The following is a 26,847-nucleotide window of genomic DNA, read 5'->3' as shown; positions in this document are numbered from 1 at the left end:
CCTGTGCCTTTGACATTTGAGGATCCGTCAGTATGTAGTACCCAAGGATCCTTGGTCTCATCCAGCTGCTGGACCTCCAATTCTGCTTCCTTTTGTAGATCACTACTGAAATCAGCCACAAAGTCTGCTAGTGCTTGAGATTTAATGGCTGTTCTAGGCTCATATCTTATATCATGGGCACTAAGCTTTACTGCCCACTTAGCCATTCTTCCGGACATCTCTGGTTTCCTGAGGACATTCTTAATTGGGAAATTAGTTCTAACAACAATAACATGGGTTTCAAAATAATGTCTTAGTTTAGTAGATGCCATAATTAATGCAAGGATAAGTTTTTCAAGGTGTGAATACCTGGATTCAGCATCAAGTAAACTCTTACTTACATAATAGACAGGATATTGTGTACCTTCATGATCCTTAACAAGGACTGCACTTACTGCTTTTGAGGATACCGCCAGATATAAGGATAACACATCTCCCTTTTCTGGTTTCATCAATGCTGGAGCTGAGGACATGTATTCTTTGAGGGCTTGTAAAGCATTCTCATGCTTTTCAGTCCACTCAAATTTCTTGTTCTTTCTTAGGATATCATAGAATTCTTTACACCTTTCTGAGGATTTGGATATAAATCTGTTTAGAGCTGCTATCCTGCCTGTTAGCCTTTGCACATCTTTAGCGTTGGCAGGGGATTTGATATTCACCAATGCTTTGATTTGTTCCGGGCTTGCTTCAATGCCCCTCTGAGTTACCATATATCCTAAGAATTTGCCTGCTTTAACACCGAAGTGACATTTTGAAGGATTAAGCTTCATGTTATAATTATCAAGGATATCAAATGCTTCCTCCAAGTCCCTTAGGTGATCCTCAGCCTTCTTGGATTTCACAACCATATCGTCTATGTATACTTCCATAGTTTGTCCAATTTGATCTTTGAACATCATATTCACCAGCCTTTTATATGTTGCACCTGCATTTCTTAATCCAAAAGGCATAGCAATATAACAATATAAACCGGTTGGGGTCATAAAAGCCGTATCCTCTTGGTCAGATGGCTCCATCTGAATTTGTTGGAATCCAGATGATGCATCCATAAAGGTTAACAGTTCATGCCCTGCCGTTGCATCCACCATGGAGTCAATGTGGGGTAATGGGAAAGGATCCTTGGGACATGCCTTATTCAAATCAGTGAAATCGACACATACCCTCCACTTTCCGTTTTTCTTTTGAACAACGACCACATTGGCTAGCCATTTTGGATACTTTACCTCTCTAATCATACCTGCTCGAAGTAATCTTTCTACCTCTTCCTGGATAATGGCATTTCTTTCTGGTGCAAACTTCCTCCTTTTTTGATGGATTGGTTTGATTGACCTGTCAATGCCAAGTTTATGAGTTATAATATCCTTAGATATACCTGTCATATCCTCATGTTTCCATGCAAAGGTAGACTTTCTTCTTTTGAGGAAGGATACTAGGTCTTCTTTCATCTTGCCAAGGATCCCTGATCCTATATAGATTTTTGATTCAGGATCATTAGGATCCAAAAGGATTTCGTCCACATCCTGTTCTCTCGCCTCCAAGACATTCCTTGGAGGATACTGTAATTGATATTGCTCCCTTGGCTTCGAGGCTGGTTTCATGGACGAGGTGTAACAATCCTTAGCCTCCTACTGATCACTGTCGATCTTGATTATTCCCCATGGGCTAGGGAGCTTCACACATTGATGGTAGGTGGATGGGACTGCCTTCATATCATGTATCCAGGGTCTGCCAAGGATAACATTACAACAAGACAAACAGTCAATAACACAAAATTTTTGATAATTATGTAATCCTTCCACATAAATTAGGAGTTTGATGTCCCCCGGGGTTTTCTTAGTTTCGCCACTGAATCCCACAAGTACGGAGGATCTTGGTGTGATATCTGATTCAGGGATACCCATCTTCTTCAGAACATCAAGCTGGCTAATATTTACTGAGCTTCCTCCGTCAATAAGGATCCTGCGGACAAAATGGTTAGAGATAAAGAGAGTGATGACTAGACTATCATGATGAGGATCCTGGATGTTAATGCGATCATCCTCATCAAAGGTTATCGCTTTTCCTTCCGAGACACTTGATGTTCGAATAGGCCTTTCTCCGTTATCCATTTTAGCTTCCTTTGCATGCCTTTTAGCTGCTGAGAAGGATGTACCACAGATGTCTGATCCTCCAGAAATAAAGTTGATCACTTGGGCATCTGCCGGAGGAGCTGGAGCTTTCTCAGGGATCCTTTCAGGATCCTGAGTCCTTTGCTTTTTTCTTCCCAACAACTCTTTTAGATGCCCCTTGCTTAGCAGATATCCAATTTTCTTTCTTAATGCGATACATTCTTCAGTTAAATGCCCAAAATCCTCGTGGTATGCACACCACTTCGATTTGTCTTTAGTTCCAGTTGGTTTGTCGTTTTTCTGGGCCATCTGGCTTTTTCTCCTAGATTCTGCATTGCAAGGATTAGTTCATGATTATCAACGGAAAAACAATATTCAGAAATCGGAGGATAATCCTCATCATCCTCTTCTTGGTCAACGGCATGCACGTTCTGGTTGTCATTCCTATTGTAGGATTTGAATCTGTTGCTTTTGAAAGAGGATCCTTGCTTTTCTTGCTTTGAGGATCCTGCTTGTCTCTCCTGGATCCTCTTGTCATCCTCTAGCCGGATGAACCTGAGTGCCCGAGTTCTTACTTCATCTAGGTTCCTGCATGGTGTCATAACAAGATCATCATAGAACAATGAATCCTTAAGCAATCCCATCTTGAAGGCCTCAGCAGCTGTGGCCATATCCAAGTTAGGAATGTCCAAGGATTCTTTACTAAACTTGGTTATGTAATCCCTTAATGATTCATTATGACCCTGAGTTACCCTATATAAATCACTAGTCAATCTTTCAAATTTTCTACTACAAGAGAATTGATTATTGAATAAATTAACTAAATTAGCAAATGAAGTAATAGAGTAAGGGGGAAGACTTAGCAGCCATTTAAGAGCTGATCCAGTAAGAGTGGATCCAAATCCTTTGCATAAGCATGCTTCCTTTAACTTTTCTGGAATTGGATTGATCTCCATCCTCTCCCTGTATTGTGCTATGTGTTCCTCAGGATCCGTTGTACCATCATACAGCTTCATAGTAGGGATATGGAACCTTTTGGGTATCTCAACATCACAAATTGGTGGTGCAAAACGAGATACCTTATGGCTTCCATCTGCAATCTCCGGGATAGGTTTGACTACCCCTGGAACACTTGATATCATATCCTTCAGTTTTTGTAGTTCTCTAGCCATAGCATGATTGATACCTGTATCCTGCATGAATCCATGGTTAGTGGTAAGAGAAAAAGTGTTACCTCCCATCGGGTTCAAGTTAGGAACATTGGGTGTGAATCCATATTGCTGGGATTCTGGGATAATGGATGGACCAGTGGAAGCAATGGTCTGCATTGGAATAAAATCTCCTTGATGGACATCTAGGCTTCCTGTTTGCAAATTCTTCAAGGATCCTGATATCTGAAGGGATCCCTGAATATGGGATGATCCTGGAATGAAGGAGGATCCTTGAACCTGGGATGATCCTGGAACGAAGGAGGATCCTTAAACCTGGGATGATCCTGGAACGAAGGAGGATCCTGAATTCATGAAGGATCCCATATGTTGAGTATAAGATCCTGCCGGTTGGAAATATGATCCTGATGCCTGAGTTACTACTGCTGAGCCGAAATGCATTCCTCTTGATCCACCCACATATTGAATGTCTGGGACCTCTGATAGCTGAGAAGTAATTATTGGAGTATCAAAATTCAAAGATTTGGGCATCAGTGGGGAATGATCCTCTGTCGTTTTCTTTTGTCTTTTGAGATCTCCAATTTCTCTGAGGATCCTGTCATTAGTTTCATCCTGCTGCTGCATACGATCCCTCATCTGCAAAATCAAAGTAAATATATCACTAGTACTGGGAACAGAAGAAGTTAGAGCAGAAGATGATGGTTTAGAGGAGATAGAAGTTGGTCTCTTCTCAGCATTTTTCTGAGACCCGGCTGGTGGTGGAGGCAAAGGTGGAATGCCAGTAGACGAATTGATTGCCGACATCGCTGTGGAGGTATTCTTCAACGACGAAGCCATGCAACACTCCGGAATGGTCACCAACAGAAAAACTTTTTATGAATGAAGCACCAATTGCCCCACGGTGGGCGCCAAACTGTTTTGGTCAAAAATCACACAAGGATAATGCAACCAAACTTTATGTAAACGGGGAATGATGCTTGGTATGATGAACAAAGTGAAGGATCACTTAAATGTAAAATGCACAAGTGACACAAGGATTTATACGAGGAAAAAGCCCTTGATCAATGAATGATCTCCGGCATAAAAAACCTCGGGTGATGGAAACTACCGATCACCAAACTTCAATATAACAAATAAAGGTTACAACTTCGGATGGTAACGAGCTAAGTACAAGGATCACTATAGTATCATGTGTCAAAGCATGAGGGAAGTGTGTTGTGTCTTCCGAATGTGGAAGAGTGCTATTTATACAAGTGTGAGTGGTCATATTTTAGGTAAATAACCTAACTATTAGCTCGTTACCCCTTTAGGAATAGAAGTAAATCTAGCCTAAACTATCGCCCTTAAATTATGCTGAGTTTCCATATCGTCCACAACGTCCATCTTTGATTGTGCTTATGCCAAAGTTGTAAAGACGAGTCTTTTGTTTACGTTGCTAAGAGCGGATCCTTCTCGAAATTCCTGCAAGACAACATTAAATCCAAAGAGAACAATCGTTAGTATGAGGATCCCTAGGATACTCCGTGATCCTGATCCTGGAATTCTTCTGAGGATCACTATCTGCCAGAGAAACAAGGATCACTGGTTAGGATCACATATAAGGATCACATGTAAGGATCATAGGTCATAAAAATTCAGCCCTAACACCAGAGAATCCAAGTTAGGATTCTATATCATTGTAAACTATTGCTGAATAAGCAAACTATGAAAAGTAAAGCTTCTAGGATCAAGGATCCTTATCATCAGAACTTGTATAACTTTAGACAATAGTTTCTAGGGTGAAGGATCATGGATCCTTGAACAATAGGCAGGATAATGGGTGGTGGATGGATCCTCTGTTTGGGGGATGAAGCCACTCGTTATCCTTCCGTCTTTTATTTTCTGCACTACAAAGACTCGTAAACAATGGACACCCTTTGCCATCCCATGTGGACGGGCCACGTTTTGCTGGTAGAAACGTGGGTTGGCAATTTTGACAACCTTAAAAGGTTTAATGTTTTGTTGATAAATAAAACTTTTAACTTTTTGGCTATTTCCCGTGTTGTTATCCTTGTATATCCTTTTAATTTTCAATTGTTTTAACATACACTTGTCTGAATAAGAAAAGTTGAACAAATTAGATAAAAAAATATTTAGGATATGATCCAGGATCAAATATCCTATAGTTGAAAATTTCCAAAAAGTAGTATATTTTAAGGATCATAAGTTCAGTTGTCAAGGTATAAGGGTTATTCAAATGAATAATGAATAAAATCAAAATAGTTAAGGATCATACCTGAGAATCCAAGTTAGGATCCTAACCTTTATCATTATAAACAAGATAACCATAAAACAAACCTTAATGAAAGGTAAGGATCAAGGATCCTTGGTTGTTTGTCTCCAAAAACCTGGAATAGGATACAACTTGGGACTAAGCCAATATAAGATAAGAGTTAGTAACTGGGGACAAGCCCAACAAACTGGGGACAAGCCCAAATAAACTGGGGACAAGCCCAAATAAACGGATGTAAACTGGGGTCAAGCCCATATAAACGGATGTAAACTGGGGTCAAGCCCATATAACTTGTGTAAACTGGAGTATGGCCCTCACTGGCGACTATCCAAACTTGAGCGACATGAAAATGCCGAAACCTTAGCTAACGTGAAAACATTAGAAACCTTAGGAATGGATGTATGGGTACGTCTACCATTATACGTAGGATCCTAGATATAGCCAGTACAATGGAATTATCAGCCCCTAAAGCGAGTACTGGTCCCACTGCCTTGAACTATACCAGGATCATCGTGCGCTACTGGCGAAACTGGGGACAGGCCCAAACTGGGGACAAGCCCATAAACTTTGGAGAGTTGGCCAACCAATTTGATCTTCTGTAAAATGATAACAACTCTGCAAAAGCTTAAACTTTGTGAAAATAGATGTTAACTGATTAACATCTTTAACTTATGATAGGTAATAAGTATAAAATGAATGAAAATGAAAATGAAAGTAATGTGTTACCAAATGTAGAATCATATATCCTTTGAGGATCCTGGATCCTTAATCAGAATACCGGTATCGCTGAGGATCCCTGATCCTTCTTACTTAAAGTATTTTTTGAGATGAACAGCATTCCAAGCTCTTGGTAGGAGATCACCATCCATTGTTAACAAATGATATGCCCCCTTTCCTGATTCAGCTTCAATTAGATAGGGGTCTTCCTACTTTGGTGCTAGCTTGCCATCTGAAGGATTTGTAGTGTTCTGGAATGCTTTTCTTAGCACAAAATCACCAACTTGAAATCTTCTAATCCTGACATTCTTGTTGTATGCTCCAGCCATTCTTTATTGATAACTGGCCATTTCCTTTTTTCTGACTTTGAGCAAAAGCTTCTTCTTAGGATGCAGATGTTATGTTGGTTGGTGTAGAATATTACTGTGTCTTTGACAAGCATCACATTTCTTTGCATAATCCACAACATCCTTCTTCGTGGTAGGCCTATAGTATGATGTTCTAAGGATCCTTGAGAATAGTGCTCTGCCCCTAGTGTGGTTTCCACAGTCTCCTTGAATTTGAAAGCTTTAGGATTTTGTCCTGTAGGGATCTCTCCATGTTGTATATATCTTAGGATTGGAAGGATCCAGGATCCTGAATTCGACTGTGCAGGATCACCAGGTATGATTGCAGAATCCTCTGCTATCTTCATAGTGTGATCTTCAATAGCAGGAGTTAAAACATGGGTGATGAGTAATTTTCACATCTTCTGGCATCTTTAGGAATGATCCAAGGTTAGTTAAAGCGTCAGCTTCTGCATTTTCTTCCCTAGGTACCTGTGGTAGACTGAAAAAAGCAAAAGAATCTGCCAGTTTCCTGACTATTTCTAAGTACTTGATTAGCTTTTCACATTTGACAGTGTAAGAACTGTTATAATGATTAGTAATTGATAGAGAATCTACATATACTTGAAGATACCTGATCCTCATATTATTAGATACCTGATCTTCATATTATTAGCTAATTGCAAACCTGCTATCAAGGCCTCATACTCTGCCTCAGTATTAGTGGTTTGGAATTCACATGCAATGGATTGGGGTATAATGTCCCCCTGTGGCGATTTTAGTAGTGTGCTTTGTCTAGTTCCTTTAACATTTGAAGCTCCATCCGTGAAGAGTGTCTAAGGATCCTTGGTCTTCTCAAGTTGTTGAACTTCTAATTCAGCTTCCCTTTGTAGATCACTACTGAAATCAGCCACAAAGTCAGCTAAAGCTTGGGACTTGATGGCAGTCCTGGGTTCATACTTAATGTCATATGCAATAAGCTTGATTGCTCACTTTGCCATTCTACCTGACATTTGAAGTTTCCTGAGAACATTCTTGATAGAAAGGTTAGTTTTCACAATAATGGTGTGAGTTTCTAAATAATGTCTATGTTTAGCAGAAGCCATAATTAAATCAAGAATTAATTTCTCTAAATGAGAATACCTGGCCTCAGCATCAAGTAGAATTTTACTTACATAGTATACCGGATGTTGAGAGCCTTCATGATCCTTAACTAGGATCACACTTACTGCTTTAGCTGAATAGCTAAGTATAAGGATAACGATTCTCCATTTTCTGGTTTCATCAGGGCTGGTGCTGAGGATAGATAATCCTCAAGAACCTTGAGTGCAGCTTCATGCTTATCAGTCCACTCAAACTTGCCTTGAGCAATTTGTCTACCTCTTCTTGGATAATGGCATTCCTTTCAAGTGCAAACTTTCTTCTGTCATATCTTCATGTTTCCAAGCGAAGGTAGATTTTCTTCTTCTCAAGAAGGATACTAAATCCTGCTCAATACTGTCTAGGATCCCGGATCCTAAAAAAATTTTGGATTCAGGATCCTCTGGGTTCAACATAATATCCTTGACATCTTGCTCTCTTGCCTCCATGATGTCTTGCTCCTTGGAGGCTGGCTTCATTGAAGAAGTGTAATAGTTCTTTGCCTCCTGCTGATCACTTTCTATCTTCACCATATCTCATAGAGTTGGGACCTTGACACATTGATGATATGTTGAGGGGGACTGCCTTCATATCGTGTATCCATGGCCTGCCAAAGATAACATTACAGCAAGATAAGCAATCAATAACATAAAATTCTTGAATAGAATTCACTCCCTCTATATAAATAGGAAGTTTAATGTCCCCCAATGTAATCTTTGTCTCTTCACTGAATCCCACAAGGACAGATGATCTTTGGACAATATTGGATTCAAGGATGTCCATTCTATTGAGGACATCCAACTGGATTATGTTCACTGAGCTTTTCCCATCAATGAGAATCCTGCGAACAAAATGGTTAGATATAAATAATGTAATAACTACACCGTCGTGATGAGGATCCTGAATGTCCGCACAGTTATCCTCATCATATAATATCACTTTCTACTGGGTAAGGATGGAGGTCCGAACAGGTCTGCCCCCGTTCTCCATCTTTGTTTCTTTTGTATGTCTCTTAGCTGCTGAGAACCTCCGAAGATGAAATGGATGATTTGAGCATCAGCTGGTGGAGGAGGAGCTTTTTCAGGAACTTTCTCAGGATCCTTGATCCTTGACTTTTTCCTTCCAAGCAATTCCTTCTAGTATCCTTTGCTCAAAAGATAACCTTTCTCCTTCCTTAATGCAATGCACTCATCTGTGAGATGACCAGAATCCCCATGGTAAGCACACCATTTCGATTCGTCTTTGGTGGCAGGCGGTTTGTCATTCTTCCTTGGCCACCTAACCTTGTCACCTATACGCTGCATAGAAAGGATTAGTTCATTATTATCAGCAGAAAAACAAGATTCAGAAATAGGAGGATAATCCTCATCATCTTCCTCTTGTTCCATAACATGAATATTCTGGTTGTCATGCTTGGAGTATTGCTTGGATCAGTTATCCTTGAGATAGGATCCTTATTTGTCTTGCTTTGAGGATCCTAACAATCTCTCGTGGATCCTTTTGTTATCCTCTAAACGGATGAACCTAAGGGCCCTGTTTCTTTCCTCATCTAAGTTCCTGCAAGGTGTCATAACAAGATCATCATAGAACTGAGAATCCTTAAGTAAACCCATTTTAAAAACCTTTACAATTGTGGCAATACCTAAGTTAGGGATTTCTAAGGATTCTCTACTAAATTTAGTTATATAATCTCTAAGTGATTTATTATGACCTTGGGTGATCCTATATAAGTCACTAGTTAATCGTTCAAATCTCCTACTGCATGAGAATTGGCTATTAAACAAATTAACTAGATTAGCAAATAAAGTAATAGAGTAAGGAGGAAGACTTAGCAGCCATTTTAACGCTGATCCGGTAAGTGTGGATCCAAAGCCCTTGCACAAGCAACCAGATTTGGTGTCTGAAACCTCTTCGGTATCTCTGCATCACAAATAGGTGGTGCAAAACGAGATATCTTGTGGCTTTCATCAGGAATTTCAGGAATGGGCTTAAGCACTCCCGGAACGTTGGATATTATATCCCTAAGTTTCTGCAATTCCTTAGCCATAGCTTGGTTGATACCTGTATCCTACACAAAGCCATGGTTAGCATTGCAAAAATTATTCAAAGTGTTGCCTCCTGAATGATTCAAGTTTGGAGTTCCAGATGTGAATCCATGTTGGCGGGATTCTGGCATAACCGAGGACCAGAGGAAGCAATGGTCTGCATTGGTATGAAGTCTCCTAGATAAACATCTGAACTTCCGGGTTGCACACTCCTTAAGTATCCTTGATCCTGGAAGATGTTAGATCCTTGAAGTGCTGTGAACGTAGGTCTTGGAGGATAATCCATGGATCCGGAAACCCGAGATGAAGATCCTTGAACCTAGAAGGAGGAACCTTGAACCTGAGAGGATCCTTGAACCTGAGAGGATCCTTGAACCTGGGAGGAGGATCCCTGAACCTGAGAGGATCCTTGAACCTGAGAGGATCTTTGAACCTGAGAGGATCCTTGAACCTGAGAGGATCCTTGAACCTGAGAGGGTCCTTGAGCCTGAGAGGATCCTTGAACCTGAGAGGATCCTTGAAACTGAGAGGATCCTTGAACCTGAGAGGATCCTTGAACCTGAGAGGATCCTTGAACCTGAGAGGAGGATCCCTGAATTGGCTGCGTCCCCATGCATCCTCCTAAACTGGTGAAGAATCCCTGATGCTGAAATGAGGATCTTGAAGGCTGGAAAGAGGATCCTTGAGCCTGAGACATTGCCGTGATCCAGAACATATTCCTGTTGATCCAACCTGGTATTGGACATGTGGAGCTGCAAAGTGCTGGGAAGTTATGACCGGAGTGTCGAAATTCAGCGACCTCGACATCAAAGGGGAGTGATCCTCTGCTGATTTTATCAATTTCACGAAGGATCCTACCATTAGTTTTGACCTGCTGCTGCATGTGATCCTTCATCTGCACAATCAAAGCATAAAAATCACTGTTAGTAAGTGTAGAGGAAGAAACAACAGTTGGTTTTGTGAAAACGGGGGTTGTCTTCTTCGGAGAATTCTCAGCATTCTTCGGGAATGCAAGGGGGAGATTGTTAGGGCTGGATTTTTATAATACATGATCCTTACATGTGATCCTAACCAGTGATCCTTATTTCTTTGGCAGATAGTGATCCTCAGCAGAGTGTCAGGATCAGGATCACGGACCATCATAGGATCCTAGTGCTAACAGTTGCTTCCATTGAATTTAATGTTGTTTTGCAGGACATCTAGCAGGATCCGCTCTTAAGCATCACAATCAAAGGACGCGTCTTTACAACTATAGCATGTGCTTAATCAGAGATGGACGTTGTTTTGGTCAATAATCACACAAGGATAATGTAACCAAACTTTATGTAAACGGGGTATGATGCTTGGTTAATTATGAAAGTAAAAGATCACTTTTATGAGAAATATGCAAAGACACAATGATTTATACGAGGAAAAAGCCCTTGATCAATGTATGATCTCCGGCATAAAAAACCTCGGGTGATGGCAACTACCGATCACCAACTTCAATATAAGAAAAATATAGTTACAACTTCGGATGATAATGAGCTGAGTACAAGGATCACTATAGTTTCGAGTGTCTAAGCGTGTGAGAATTGTGTTGTGTGTTCTTCCGAATGAGGAAGAGTGTTATATATACAAGTGTAGGTGACCTATTTTAGGTAAAAAGACTAATAATCAGCTCATTACCCCTTTAGAAATAAAAGTAAATCTAGCCTAAATTATCGCCCTTAAATCATGCCAAGTTTCCATATCCTTCACAACGTCCATCTCCGATTAAGCTCATGCCATAGTTGTGAAGACGTGTCCTTTAATTGTGATGCTAAGAGCGGATCCTGCTAGTCATTCCTGCAAAACAACATTAAATTCAACGAAAGCAACTGTTAGCATGAGGATCCTATGATGGTCCGTGATCCTGATCCTGGGAGTCTGCTGAGGATCACTATCTGCCAAAGAAACAAGGATCACTGGTTAGGATCACATGTGAGGATCATGTATTGTAAAAATCCAGCCCTAACAATTGCCCCCAAAATATAAGGAGTTTATTGTAAATTAACGAGTTATATTTTGTTTTGATCTTATCTCCAATGGGCAACTCCGAATAACTAACTGTTACAACCGGACTAGCCGTTGCGATCATTACGTCACTGAAGTGACATCCCTGCAAATCATGATTATAAATAGGAGATAGGGTTGGGATCGATCCTCATTTAAATTCAAGATATCTTCTCTTTATAATCTCCACCGAAGGTTGATCAGGTATTCCCTTCCCTTATCTTCTCTTTCTTTCTTCTATTACTCTGTTTTCTACTCCCCTGTTTCTATTCTCCCGCAAGGATGTTGCTCCGAAATTCTCCTCATAAGGATCACAAGAAGAGTAGTTCCCTAAAAAGCCAAGGGATCATCAAGGACTCTCCTACTGAGAGATGCTGTTACACCGATGCTCTCATTGATAGGATCCGGCACTGTTTTCCGGCGGATACCGTCTTTAAATCTTTTTCTCCTATCGCCCTAAGTGATTTTATCTCCCACACCTGGGTGGCTTTTCCTGCAACTCCGTTCTCCATAGGATATTCGTATCCTTTTCCAGCCTTCACAAAATCTTTCTTTTCCTTAACCGGCATCTCTTATATCCAAGCTATGCCGATGATCTGGAGGGTTCTGTATACCTTCGAGAGGATCATCGAGCAGAAAGGGATTGACCTAGGGATGGCGGAGTTGGCCGAGCTTTATGATCTTACCTCGTTTGGCTCTTATCGATATTTGTTGAAACGGAAAGCTGGGGAGGATCACCCTGTTTTTAAGGTTACAAAAAATGATACAAATTGGAAGCGACGCTTCTTCTTTGTCAGAAGGGATACCATCCCTTATGGGAAGGATCTGCCCAAGGAGTGGGCCACTCATGGTAGGATAGAGGATCCTCGAAGGATCACTATCAGACTTGTCTCTTATGATGAGGATCACTAATGTCCTTTTTATCTTTTGTGCAGCTATATCCATTGCTCATCTTAAATTAACCCCTGCCGCAAGAGAAAGAGTTTTAGCCTTTAAAAAGCTTGATCCTGAGGTTAGAAGTTTCCAAGTCACCGTCCAAGATTCACAAGAAGTATCCTCCGCATCTGCCACTATCTCAAGTAAGTATCCTTGTAAAAAGTAAGTTATATGTGAGATTGTTTGATTAATAAGGGAACTTATCTTGTTTTTTGATTGTGTAGGCGCTGGAAAGTCTGCTAAATCTGCCAAGTCTTCCTCCAAGTTTGGGATAGATGATCTCGCCAACGTCAAGTCTTCGAGGAGGAAGACTTCTGCTGCCAGTCCCTCCGCTTCAGCCCCTAAAGCACCCATTAGGAGTAAGGGAAAGAAGAGGAAGACTTCTGAAGATCTCCATGGATTTCCTCTGCTTCGCCAACAGTTTCTCGACTATGTTAATGAGGTTAGGATTACTGCCCCTGTTGGTTATCCTTCTTGAATATCCTGCTTGCATATCCTGCTTTTTTGTGGATCATCTGATCCTGAATCTACCTTATTTCTCTTTTGCAGAAACTTGCTGAGATCGAGACCTATCTTGGACATGTCGAGGATCAGGAAAGCCAAATCGCCGACCTCCAGCAAATGGGCGTGTTGAAGGATCTCAAGATTGCAGATCTTGAGAAGGAACTCCGGGCTACAAAGGATGAGGCTGCTCAAAGGCTGATTGACGTGGATGGCGAGAAGCAGGAGATCACCCAGGATGCCAAGGTTTCTGCAGCAATTGCCATGTACAAGATACAACTACAGATGGCTGCGGAGGCTCAGGATCCTGCCTTTGACAAAAGCACATGGGATGTTGAGGGTTGGAAGGCAAGACTAGCGGAACTGGAGGACGAGGATGAAGCCGAGGATATCCCAATGCTGGAGGGTGGTGATGCTGACAAGGATCAGGGCGGAGAAGCTGGTGGTGATGGAGCAGCAAAGGTGTAAGCTGCATGATTAGGCGATGATGGATATTTGTGACTAGGCCGGAGCCCAATTTTTTAAGCTTGGTAGTGGTTTGTGGTTGTGGTATTTGAAACAATTGATGGTCTGTAATCTTTGAACAATAGTTTTTAGGTTTAAGGATCCTGGATCCTTTGGATAATAGGTAGGATTACAAAAGGTGGAGGGATCCTTTGTTTGGGGGATGAAGCCTTTGTGATCCTGCCGCCTTTAATTTCTTGCACCTGCTAAGACCGCATAGACAATGGACACCCTTTGCTAACCCATGTGGACGGGCCACGTTTTGCTGGTAGAAATGTGGGTTGGCAATTTTGACAACTTTTTAAAAGGGTTTAAGATCCTTTTGTTAATAAAATAACTTTAATCTTTCTGGCTTATCTCGTGTTGTTATCCTTTATCTTCTTATTTCCCAGTTTTTAGAAACATATTTGTTAGAGTAACAAGAGTTGAGCAAACCATGTTTAATAAATTTAGGATATGATCCTAGATCAAATATCCTATCATTGAAAATTTTCAAGGATCATAGTTTTAGTTGTCAAAGTGTACGGGTTGTTTAGTATAATCAAAATAGTCAAGGATCATACCTGAGGATCCAAGTTAGGATCCTAACCTTTAATCAAGATAACCATAAGTGAGACTTTAATGGATGATAAGGATTAAGGATCCTTATTTGTTTAACTTCGAGAACCTGAAAAATGGAACATATCTTGGGACTAAGCCAATGTAAAAGATAAATTAGTAGCTGGGGACATGCCCAAAGGATAACTGGGGATGATCCCAAAGGATCACTGGGGACAAGCCCAAAGGATAACTGGAGATGATCCCAAAGGATCACTGGGGACAAGCCCAAAGGATAACTGGAGATGATCCCAAAGGATCACTGGGGACAAGCCCAAAGGATAACTGGGGACAAGCCCAAAGGATAACTGGGGACAAGCCCAAAGGATCGTATGTAAACTGGAGTATGGCCCTTACTGGCGACTATCCAAACTTAGTGACATGAAAATGTCAAAACCTTAGCTAACGTGAAAACGTTAGAAACCTTATGAACGGATGTATGATACGTCTACCATTATACGTAGGATCCTGGGTATAGCCAGTACGATGAGGTTGTCAGCCCCGGAAGTGGGTACTGGTCCCAAAGACGTGAACTATATCAGGATCATCGTGCGCTGCTGGCGGAAACTGGGGATAATCCCAAGGATAACTGGGGTTAGACCCAAGGATCTGCGTTGCTTTTGAAGATCTTTGACGATATGCTGTAGATACCTGAACTATCATAACTCAAATGGTTCGTGAGAAGAGGATGAAGGATACAGGATCCTTATCCTTTGGTAAAAAGTAAGGAAATGTAATAGTTTTAAGATAAGGACATTACCAGAGTAAGGATCACTGACATCACCGGGATTCTTTGAGGATACTTCAATGTAAGGATCACATGCTTGAAGGATCATGTTCACATAAAGTATCTCTTTAAGTGAACAGCATTCCAGGCTCTTGGTAACAAGTTTCCTTCCATAGTTAGCAATCTGTATGCCCCCTTTCCTGCTTCAGCTTCAATCAAGTAAGGGCCTTCCCACTTTGGTGCTAACTTCCCGTCAGCAGGATTAATAGTGTTTTGGAATGTCAACACCATATCTCTGACTTGGAACTTCCTTATCCTAACATTTTTGTTGTAAGCACCAGCCATTCTTTGTTGGTAGCTTGCCATCCTTATCCTGAGCCAGGATTGCAGCATTTTCTTCAGGATCACGAGCACTTGTTCTAGCAGTTGGGATCACCATCTCTGTTGGGATCACTGCTTCTGCCCCAAATACTAAAGAAAAAGGTGTTTGACTAGTGGCATTCTTGGGAGTTGTTCTATCAGCCCATAGCACATAAGGTAACTCCTCTGCCCATTTTCCCTTCTTGGATCCTAGCTTCTTCTTCAGATTGTTGATGATGATCTTGTTGGATGATTCTGCTTGGCCATTGGCCTGTGGATGAACTGGTGTTGATGTTATCATCTTGATTCCCCAACTATCACAAAAGTTAGTAGTTCTGCTTCCAATGAATTGGGAACCATTATCACATACAATTTCAGAGGGAATGCCAAATCTAGTTATAATATTTCTTTTGATAAAGGATATAACTTCTTTTTCTCTGACTTGAGCAAAAGCTTCAGCTTCTATCCACTTAGAGAAGTAGTCAGTCATGGCAAGCATAAATACTTTTCCACCAGGTGCTTTAGGGAGCTTGCCAACTATATCCATCCCCCATCTCATGAATGGCCAAGAGGATGGTATAGGGTGTAGCAGTTCAGCTGGTTGATGAAGGATATTGCTGTGTCTTTGACAAGGATCACATTTCCTAGCATATTCTACAACATCCCTTTTCATGGTTGGCCAGTAGTATCCTGTTCTAAGGATCCTTGAGAACAATGCCCTGCCCCCAGTGTGGTTTCCACAATCTCCTTCATGGAAGTCTCTCAATACTTCTTCAATTTCAGGATCCTCGATGCATCTTAAATATGGTCCTGCAAGAGATTGTTTATACAATACATTATTTAAGATTGTGAATTGAGATACCTTAATCCTGAAAGCTCTAGGATTTTCTCCCATCGGAATCTCCCCGTATTGCAAGTATCTCATGATTGGTGAGATCCATGATCCTGAATAAGATTGAGCTTCTTCACTAGGGATTACTGCAGTATCCTCTTCTATTTCTATGGCCACCTGATTTTCAATAGCAGGAGCCAGGATATGGATGATAGGGATACTTATGTCTTCTAGAATTTTTAAGGATGATCCTAAGTTGGCCAATGCATCAGCTTCCGTGTTATCCTCCCTTGGTACCTGTGTTAAGCTGAAAGAAACAAAAGAGAGTGCCAATTCTTTGACTATCTCTAAATATTTGGTTAGTTTTTCACCTTTAACAGCATAGGATCCATTAAAGTGATTGGTGATCAATAATGAGTCTACATATACTTTAAGATATTTTACCCCCATATCCTTAGCAATTTGCAAGCCAGCAATTAAGGCTTCATATTCAGCCTCATTGTTAGTTGCTTGGAACTCACAGGCTATGGAGTGGGGTATTATGTCCCCCTATGGCGATTTTAGTAGTATCCCGAGCCCTGTGCCCTTGACATTTGAGGATCCATCAGTGTGTAGTATCCAAGGATCCTTGGTCTCATCTAACTGTTGGACTTCCAATTCTGCTTCTTTTTGTAGATCACTACTGAAATCAGCCACAAAGTCAGCTAGTGCTTGGGATTTAATGGCTGTTCTTGGCTCATATATTATATCATGGGCACTAAGCTTTACTGCCCACTTAGCCATTCTTCCTGACATCTCTGGTTTCCTGAGGACATTCTTAATTGGAAAGTTAGTTCTAACAACAATAGTATGGGTTTCAAAATAATGCCTTAGCTTAGTTGATGCCATGATTAATGCAAGAATAAGTTTTTCGAGGTGTGAGTACCTGGATTCGGCATCAAGTAAACTCTTACTTACATAGTAGATAGGATATTGTGTACCTTCGTGATCCTTAACAAGGACATCACTTACAGCGGTTGAGGATACCGCCAAATATAAGGATAACACATCTCCTTTTTCGGGCTTTGATAATGCTGGTGCTGAGGACATATATTCTTTAAGGGCTTGTAAAGCATTCTCATGTTTCTCAGTCCATTCAAACTTCTTGTTCTTCCTTAGGATATCGTAAAATTCTTTACATTTTTCTGAGGATTTTGATATGAACCTGTTCAGAGCTGCTATCCTGCCTGTTAGCCTTTGCACATCCTTAGCATTGGCAGGGGACTTGATGTTTACTAGTGCTTTAATTTGCTCCGGACTTGCCTCAATCCCCCTCTGGGTTACCATATATCCTAGGAATTTACCTGCCTTAACACCAAAGTGGCACTTTGAAGGATTAAGCTTCATGTTATAATTATCAAGGATATCAAATGCTTCCTCCAAATCCCTTAGGTGATCCTCAGCTTTCTTTGATTTGACTACCATATCATCTATGTATACTTCCATAGTTTGTCCAATTTGATCTTTGAACATCATATTCACCAGCCTTTGATATGTTGCACCTGCATTTCTTAATCCAAAAGGCATGGCAATATAACAATACAAACCTGTTGGGGTCATAAAGGCTGTATCCTCTTGGTCAGATGGTTCCATCTGAATTTGTTGGAATCCAGATGATGCATCCATAAAGGTTAACAGTTCATGCCCCACTGTTGCATCCACCATGGAGTCAATGTGGGGTAATGGGAAAGGATCCTTGGGACATGCCTTATTTAAATCAGTGAAATCGACACATACCCTCCACTTTCCGTTTTTCTTTTGGACAACGACCACATTGGCTAACCATTTTGGATATTTTACCTCTCTGATCATACCTGCTCGAAGTAGTCTCTCTACTTCTTCTTGGATAATGGCATTCCTTTCCGGTGCAAACTTCCTCCTTTTTTGATGGATTGGTTTGATAAACCTGTCAATGCCAAGTTTGTGAGTAATAATATCCTTAGATATACCTGTCATATCTTTATGTTTCCAAGCAAAGGTAGATTTTCTTCTTTTGAGGAAGGATATTAAGTCTTCTTTCATCTTGCCAAGGATCCCTGATCCGATATAGATTTTTGATTCAGGATCACTAGGATCCAAGAGGATTTCGTCCACATCTTGTTCCCTTGCCTCCAAGACATTCCTCGGAGGATACTGTAATTGCTATTGCTCCCTTGGCTTTGAGGTTGGCTTCATGGATGAGGTATAACAATCCTTAGCCTCCTGCTGTTCACTGTCGATCTTGATTATTCCCCATGGGCTAGGGAGCTTCACACATTGATGGTAGGTGGATGGGACTGCTTTCATATCATGTATCCAGGGCCTGCCAAGGATAACATTGCAACAAGATAAACAGTCAATAACGCAAAATTTTTGATAATTATGTAGTCCTTCCACGTAGATTGGGAGTTTGATGTCCCCCAGAGTTTTCTTCGTTTCTCCACTGAATCCTACAAGCACGGAGGATCTTGGTGTGATGTCTGATTCTGGGATACCCATTTTCTTCAGAACATCAAGCTGGATAATGTTTACTGAGCTTCCTCCATCGATAAGGATCCTGCGGACAAAATGGTTAGAGATAAAGAGAGTAATAACTAAACTATCATGGTGAGGATCCTGGATGTTAACACGATCATCCTCATCAAACGTTATCATCTTTCCTTCTGAGACACTTGATGTTCTGATAGGTCTTTCTCCATTATCCATTTTTGATTCCTTTGCATGCCTCTTGGCCGCCGAGAAGGATGTACCACAGATGTCCGATCCTCCGGAAATGAAGTTGATTACTTGTGCATTTGCCGGAGGTGCTGGAGCCTTCTCAGGGATCCTTTCAGGATCCTGAGTCCTTTGCTTTTTTCTTCCCAACAATTCTTTTAGATGCCCCTTACTTAGCAGGTATCCAATTTCTTTTCTTAAAGCTATGCAATCTTCAGTTAGATGCCCGAAATCCTCATGGTATGCACATCATTTTGACTTGTCTTTGGTCCCGGATGGTTTATCACTCTTCCTGGGCCACCTAGCTTTCTCCCCTAGATTCTGCATTGCAAGGATGAGTTCATGATTGTCAACAGAAAAGCAATATTCTGAGATGGGAGGATATTTTTCGCCATCCTCTTCTTGGTCAACGGTATGCACGTTCTGATTGTCATTTCTATGGTAGGATTTGAACTTATTGCTTTTGAAGGAGGATCCTTGCTTCTCTTGTTTTGAGGATCCTACTTGTCTCTCCTGGATCCTCTTGTCATCCTCTAGCCGGATGAACCTGAGTGCCCGAGTTCTTACTTCATCTAAGTTCCTGCATGGTGTCATAACAAGATCATCATAGAACAAAGAATCCTTAAGCAGTCCCATTTTGAAGGCTTCAACAGCCGTAGCCATATCCAAGTTGGGAATATCCAAGGATTCTTTACTAAATTTAGTTATATAATCCCTCAATGATTCGTTATGATTTTGAGTTATGCTGTATAAATCACTAGTTAATCTTTCAAATTTTCTACTGCAAGAGAATTGATTATTGAATAAATTAACTAAATTAGCAAATGAAGTAATAGAGTAAGGGGGAAGACTTAGCAGCCACTTAAGAGCTGATCCAGTAAGAGTGGATCCAAATCCTTTACATAGGCATGCTTCCTTCAGCTTTTCTGGGATAGGATTGATCTCCATCCTCTCCCTATATTGTGCTATGTGCTCCTCTGGATCCGTTGTACCATCATACAGCTTCATAGTAGGGATATGGAACCTTTTGGGTACCTCTGCATCACAAATTGGTGGTGCAAAGCGAGATACCTTGTGGCTTCCATCTGCAATCTCTGGGATAGGCTTGACTACCCCTGGAACACTTGAGATCATATCTTTTAGCTTCTGCAATTCTCTGGCCATAGCATGATTGACACCTGTATCCTGCATGAATCCATGGTTAGTAGTAAGATGATTATTTAAAGTGTTACCTCCCATTGAGTTCAAGTTAGTGAATCCATATTGCTGGGATTCGGGGATAACGGAGGGACCAGTGGAAGCAATGGTCTGCATTGGAATGAAGTCCCCTTGATGGACATCTAGACTTCCTGTTTGCAAACTCTTTAGGGATCCTGGCATCTGGGAGGATCCTGGTATCTGGAAGGATCCTGGTATCTGAGATGATCCTGGAACGAAGGAGGATCCTTGAACCTGGGATGATCCTGGAACAAAGTAGGATCCTTGAAACTGCTGCGCTCCCGGGTAGGCTCCTGATTTCATGAAGGATTCCATATGCTGGGGATAGGATCCTGCCGGCTGAAAGTGTGAGCCTGATGTCTGAGTCATTGCTGTTGATCCGAGGTGCAATCCTCTTGATTCTCCCATAATTTGCACGTCTGGAATTTCCGATGGCTGAGAAGTGATCATTGGAGTATCAAAGCTCAAGGATTTGGGCATCAGTGGGGAATGATCCTCTGTCGTTCTCCTTTGTCTTTTGAGATCTCAAATTTCCCTGAGGATCCTTTCATTAGTTTCATCCTGCCGCTGCATACGATCCTTCATCTGCAAAATCAAAGTAAATACATCACTAGTACTGGGAATATAAGAATTCATAGCAAAAGAAGATGGAGGTTTAGAGTTAGTAGGAGTTTGTCTCTTCTCAGCATTCTTCTGGGATCCTGCCGGTGGAGGAGGCAGAGTGTTCTGAGACGAGGTGACTGCAGACATCGCCGTGGACATGTTTTTCAATGATGAAGCCATGTAATTCTTTGAAATGATTTCGAACAGAAAGTTTTCTTATGAATGAAGCACCAATTGCCCCACGGTGGGCGCCAAACTGTTTTGGTCAAAAATCACACAAGGATAATGTAACCAAACTTTATGTAAACGGGGTATGATGCTTGGTTAATTATGAAAGTAAAAGATCACTTTTATGAGAAATATGCAAAGACACAATGATTTATACGAGGAAAAAGCCCTTGATCAATGTATGATCTCCGGCATAAAAAACCTCGGGTGATGGCAACTACCGATCACCAACTTCAATATAAGAAAAATATAGTTACAACTTCGGATGATAATGAGCTGAGTACAAGGATCACTATAGTTTCGAGTGTCTAAGCGTGTGAGAATTGTGTTGTGTGTTCTTCCGAATGAGGAAGAGTGTTATATATACAAGTGTAGGTGACCTATTTTAGGTAAAAAGACTAATAATCAGCTCATTACCCCTTTAGAAATAAAAGTAAATCTAGCCTAAATTATCGCCCTTAAATCATGCCAAGTTTCCATATCCTTCACAACGTCCATCTCCGATTAAGCACATGCCATAGTTGTGAAGACGTGTCCTTTAATTGTGATGCTAAGAGCGGATCCTGCTAGTCATTCCTGCAAAACAACATTAAATTCAACGAAAGCAACTGTTAGCATGAGGATCCTATGATGGTCCGTGATCCTGATCCTAGGAGTCTGCTGAGGATCACTATCTGCCAAAGAAACAAGGATCACTGGTTAGGATCACATGTGAGGATCATGTATTGTAAAAATCCAGCCCTAACAGACGTTATGAAGGATATGGAAACTTGGCATGATTTAAGGGCGATAATTTAGGCTAGATTTGCTTTTATTTCTAAAGGAGTAATGAGCTGATTATTAGTCTTTTTACCTAAAATAGGTCACCTACACTTGTATATATAACACTCTTCCCCACTCGGAAGAACACACAACACAATTCTCACACGCTTAGACACACATTACGATAGTGATCCTTGTACTCAGCTCATTATCATCCGAAGTTGTAACCATTTTTCTTATATTGAAGTTTGGTGATCGGTAGTTGCCATCACCCGAGGTTTTTTATGCCGGAGATCATACATTGATCAAGGGCTTTTTCCTCGTATAAATCATTGTGTCTTTGCATATTTCACACTGAAGTGATCCTTTACTTTTTCTATAAACCAAGCATCATACCCCATTTACATAAAGTTTGGTTGCATTATCCTTGTGTGATTTTTGACCAAAACAGTTTGGCGCCCACCGTGGGGCAATTGGTGCTTCATTCATAAGAAAACCTTTTGTTCGAAATCATTTCAAAGAATTACATGGCTTCATCATTGAAAAACACGTCCACGGCAATGTCTGCAGTCACCTCGTCTCAGAACACTCTGCCTCCTCCACCGGCAGGATCCCAGAAGAATGCTGAGAAGAGACCAACTCCTACTAACTCTAAACCTCCATCTTCTTCTGCTATGAATTCTTATACTCCCAGTACTAGTGACGTATTTACTTTGATTTTGCAGATGAAGGATCGTAAGCAGCGGCAGGATGAAACTAATGAAAGGATCCTCAGGGAAATTGGAGATCTCAAAAGACAAAAGAAAACGGCAGAGGATCATTCCCCACTGATGCCCAAATCCTTGAGCTTTGATACTCCAATGATCACTTCTCAGCCATCGGGAATTCCAGACGTGCAAATTATGGGAGAATCAAGAGGATTGCACCTCGGATCGACAGCAATGACTCAGGCATCAGGGTCACACTTTCAGCCGGCAGGATCCTATCCCCAGCATATGGGATCCTTCATGAATTCGGGAGCCTATCCGGGAGCACAGCAGTTTCAAGGATCCTACTTTGTTCCAGGATCATCCCAGGGTCAAGGATCCTCCTTTGTTCCAGGATCATCCCAGGTTCAAGGATCCTCCTTCGTTCCAGGATCATCCCAGATACCAGGATCCTTCCAGATGCCAGGATCCCTAAAGAGTTTGCAAACAGGAAGTCTAGATGTCCATCAAGGGGACTTCATTCCAATGCAGACCGTTGCTTCCACTGGTCCCTCCGTTATCCCAGAATCCCAGCAATATGGATTCACTAACTTGAACTCAATGGGAGGTAACACTTTAAATAATTATCTTACCACTAACCATGGATTCATGCAGGTTACAGGTATCAATCATGCTATGGCCAGGGAGTTGCAGAAGCTAAAAGATATGATCTCAAGTGTTCCAGGGGTAGTCAAGCCTATCCCAGAGATTGCAGATGGAAGCCATAAGGTATCTCGCTTTGCACCACCAATTTGTGATGCAGAGGTACCCAAAAGGTTCCATATCCCTACTATGAAGCTGTATGATGGTACAACGGATCCTGAGGAGCACATAGCACAATACAGGGAAAGGATGGAGATCAATCCAATCCCGGAAAAGCTAAAGGAAGCATGCCTATGTAAAGGATTTGGATCCACTCTTACTGGATCAGCTCTTAAATGGCTGCTAAGTCTTCCCCCTTACTCTATTACTTCATTTGCTAATTTAGTTAATTTATTCAATAACCAATTCTCTTGTAGTAGAAAATTTGAAAGATTAACTAGTGATTTGTATAGGGTAACTCAAAGTCATAATGAATCATTAAGGGATTATATAACTAAATTCAGTAAAGAATCCTTGGACATTCCCAACTTGGATATGGCTACGGCTGTTGAAGCCTTCAAAATGGGACTGCTTAAGGATTCATTATTCTATGATGATCTTGTTATGACACCATGCAGGAATCTAGATGAAGTAAGAACTCGGGCACTCAGGTTCATCCGGCTAGAGGATGACAAGAGGATCCAGGAGAGACAAGTAGGATCCTCAAAACAGGAGAAGCAAGGATCCTCCTTCAAGAACAATAAATTCAAATCCTACCATAGAAATGACAACCAGAATGTGCATGCTGTTGACCAAGAAGAGGATGATGAAGATTATCCACCAATCTCAGAATATTGTTTTTCCGTTGATAATCATGAACTAATCCTTGCAATGCAGAATCTAGGAGAAAAAGCTAGGTGGCCCAGGAAGAATGATAAACCATCCGGGACTAAAGACAAGTCGAAATGGTGTGCATACCATGAGGATTTCGGACATCTAACTGAAGAATGCATAGCTTTAAGAAAAGAAATTGGATATCTGTTAAGCAAGGGGCATCTAAAAGAATTGTCGGGAAGAAAAAAGCAAAGGACTCAGGATCCTGAAAGGATCCCTGAAAAGGCACCAGCCCCTCCGGCGAATGCACAAGTGATCAACTTTATTTCCGGAGGATCAGACATCTGTGGTACATCCTTCTCGGCGGCCAAAAGGCATGCAAAGGAAGCAAAGATGGATAATGGAGAGAGACCTATTCGAACATCAAGTGTCTCAGAAGGAAAGATGATAATGTTTGATGAGAATGATCGCATTAACATCCAGGATCCTCATCATGATAGTTTAGTTATTACTCTCTTTATCTCTAACCATTTTGTCCGCAGGATCCTTATCGACGGAGGAAGCTCAGTGAACATTATCCAGCTTGATGTTCTGAAGAAAATGGGTATCCCAGAATCAGACATCACACCAAGATCCTCCGTACTTGTAGGATTCAGTGGTGAAACGAAGAAAACTCTGGGGGACATTAAACTCCCAATCTACGTGGAAGGATTACATAATTATCAAAAATTTTGTGTTATTGACTGTTTATCTTGTTGCAATGTTATCCTTGGCAGGCCCTGGATACATGATATGAAAGCAGTCCCATCCACCTATCATCAATGTGTGAAACTCCCTAGCCCATGGGGGATAATCAAGATCGACAGTGATCAGCAGGAGGCTAAGGATTGTTATACCTCATCCATGAAGCCAACCTCAAAGCCAAGGGAGCAATAGCAATTACAGTATCCTCCGAGGAATGTCTTGGAGGCAAGGGAACAAGATGTGGATGAAATCCTCTTGGATCCTAGTGATCCTGAATCAAAAATCTATATCGGATCAGGGATCCTTGGCAAGATGAAAGAAGACATAATATCCTTCCTCAAAAGAAGAAAATCTACCTTTGCATGGAAACATGAAGATATGACAGGTATATCTAAGGATATCATAACTCATAAACTTGGCATTGACAGGTCTATCAAACCAATCCATCAAAAAAGGAGGAAGTTTGCACCAGAAAGGAATGCCATTATCCAAGAAGAAGTAGAGAGACTACTTCGAGCAGGTATTGTTGGGGCTGGATTCTACTATAAATGATCCTTATACGTGATCCTGACAAGTGATCCTTGTTTCTTTGGCAGATAGTGATCCTCAGCCAGACTTCAGGATCAGGATCATGGGACGATATGGTGATCCTTACACTAACGGTCACTTCCACTTATTACAAAATTGTTTTGCAGGAACACCTAGCAGGATATGCCCTACACATCATGATCCAGGGACGCGTTTTCACAAATATGGCAAGAGCTAAATTGGAGATAGACGTTGTACCGGATATGGAAACTTAGCTTGATTAATGGGCAGCGATTTAGGCTAGATTATCTTTATTTCTAAAGGGGTAATGAGCTGATTAGTGGTCTATCTACCTAAAATAAGTCACCTACACATGTATAAATACCCATCTTCCTCATTCGGAAGAACACACACAACATACGACACAACTCTCAACACTTAGACACTCAGTGATCCTTGTACTCAGCTCATTATCATCCGAAGTTGTAACTACATTTTCGTTATATTGAAGTTGGTGATCGGTAGTTGCCATCACCCGAGGTTTTTTATGCCGGAGATCATACATTGATCAAGGGCTTTTTCCTCGTATAAATCATTGTGTCTTTGTATCTTTATCACAGAAGTGATCCTTTACCTTCATAGCTAACCAAGCATCATTCCCCGTTTACATATAGTTTGGTTACATTATCCTTGTGTGATTTTTGACCAAAACAGTTTGGCGCCCACCGTGGGGCAATTGGTGCTTCATTCATAAAGAAAATCTTTTGTTCGAAATCATTTCAAAGAGTTACATGGCTTCATCATTGAAGAACACCTCCACGGCGATGTCAGCAGTCACCTCAGCACAAGCCACTCTACCTCCTCCACCGGCAGGATCCCAGAGAAATGCTGAGAAGAGACCAACCCCTTCTTTCTCTAAACCTCCATCTTCTTCTGTTATGAATTCTTCTACTCCCAGTACTAGTGATGTGTTTGCTTTAATTTTGCAGATGAAGGATCGTATGCAGCAGCAGGATGAAACTAATGACAGGATCCTCAGGGAAATTGGAGATCTCAAAAGGCAAAAGAAAGCGGCAGAGGATCATTCCCCACTGATGCCAAAATCCTTGAGTTTTGAGACTCCAATGGCCACCTCTCAGCCATCAGGGATCCCAGACGTACAGATCACAGGGGAGACGAGAGGATTACATCTCAAGTCAGCAGCAATGACTCAGACATCGGGCCCGTATTTTCAGCCAGCAGGATCCTATCCTCAGTACACGGGATCCTTCATGAATCCGGGAGCCTATCCGGGGGCACAGCAGTTTCAAGGATCCTACTTTATTCCAGGATCATTCCAGAGCCAAGGATCCTCCTTTGTTCCAGGATCATCCCAGGTTCAAGGATCCTCCTTCGTTCCAGGATCATCCCAGATACCAGGATCCTTACAGATGCCAGGATCCCTAAAAAGTTTGCAAACAGGAAGTTTAGATATCCATCAAGGGGACTTCATTCCAATGCAGACCATTGCTTCCACTGGTCCTTCCGTTGTTCCAGAATCCCAGCAATATGGATTCCCTAAC

Source organism: Helianthus annuus, chromosome 2 (assembly GCF_002127325.2).
Source record: "Helianthus annuus cultivar XRQ/B chromosome 2, HanXRQr2.0-SUNRISE, whole genome shotgun sequence".
Taxonomy (NCBI): Eukaryota; Viridiplantae; Streptophyta; class Magnoliopsida; order Asterales; family Asteraceae; genus Helianthus; species Helianthus annuus.
The sequence above is the reverse complement of the archived record's forward strand: the minus strand, read 5'-3'. Positions refer to the sequence as shown.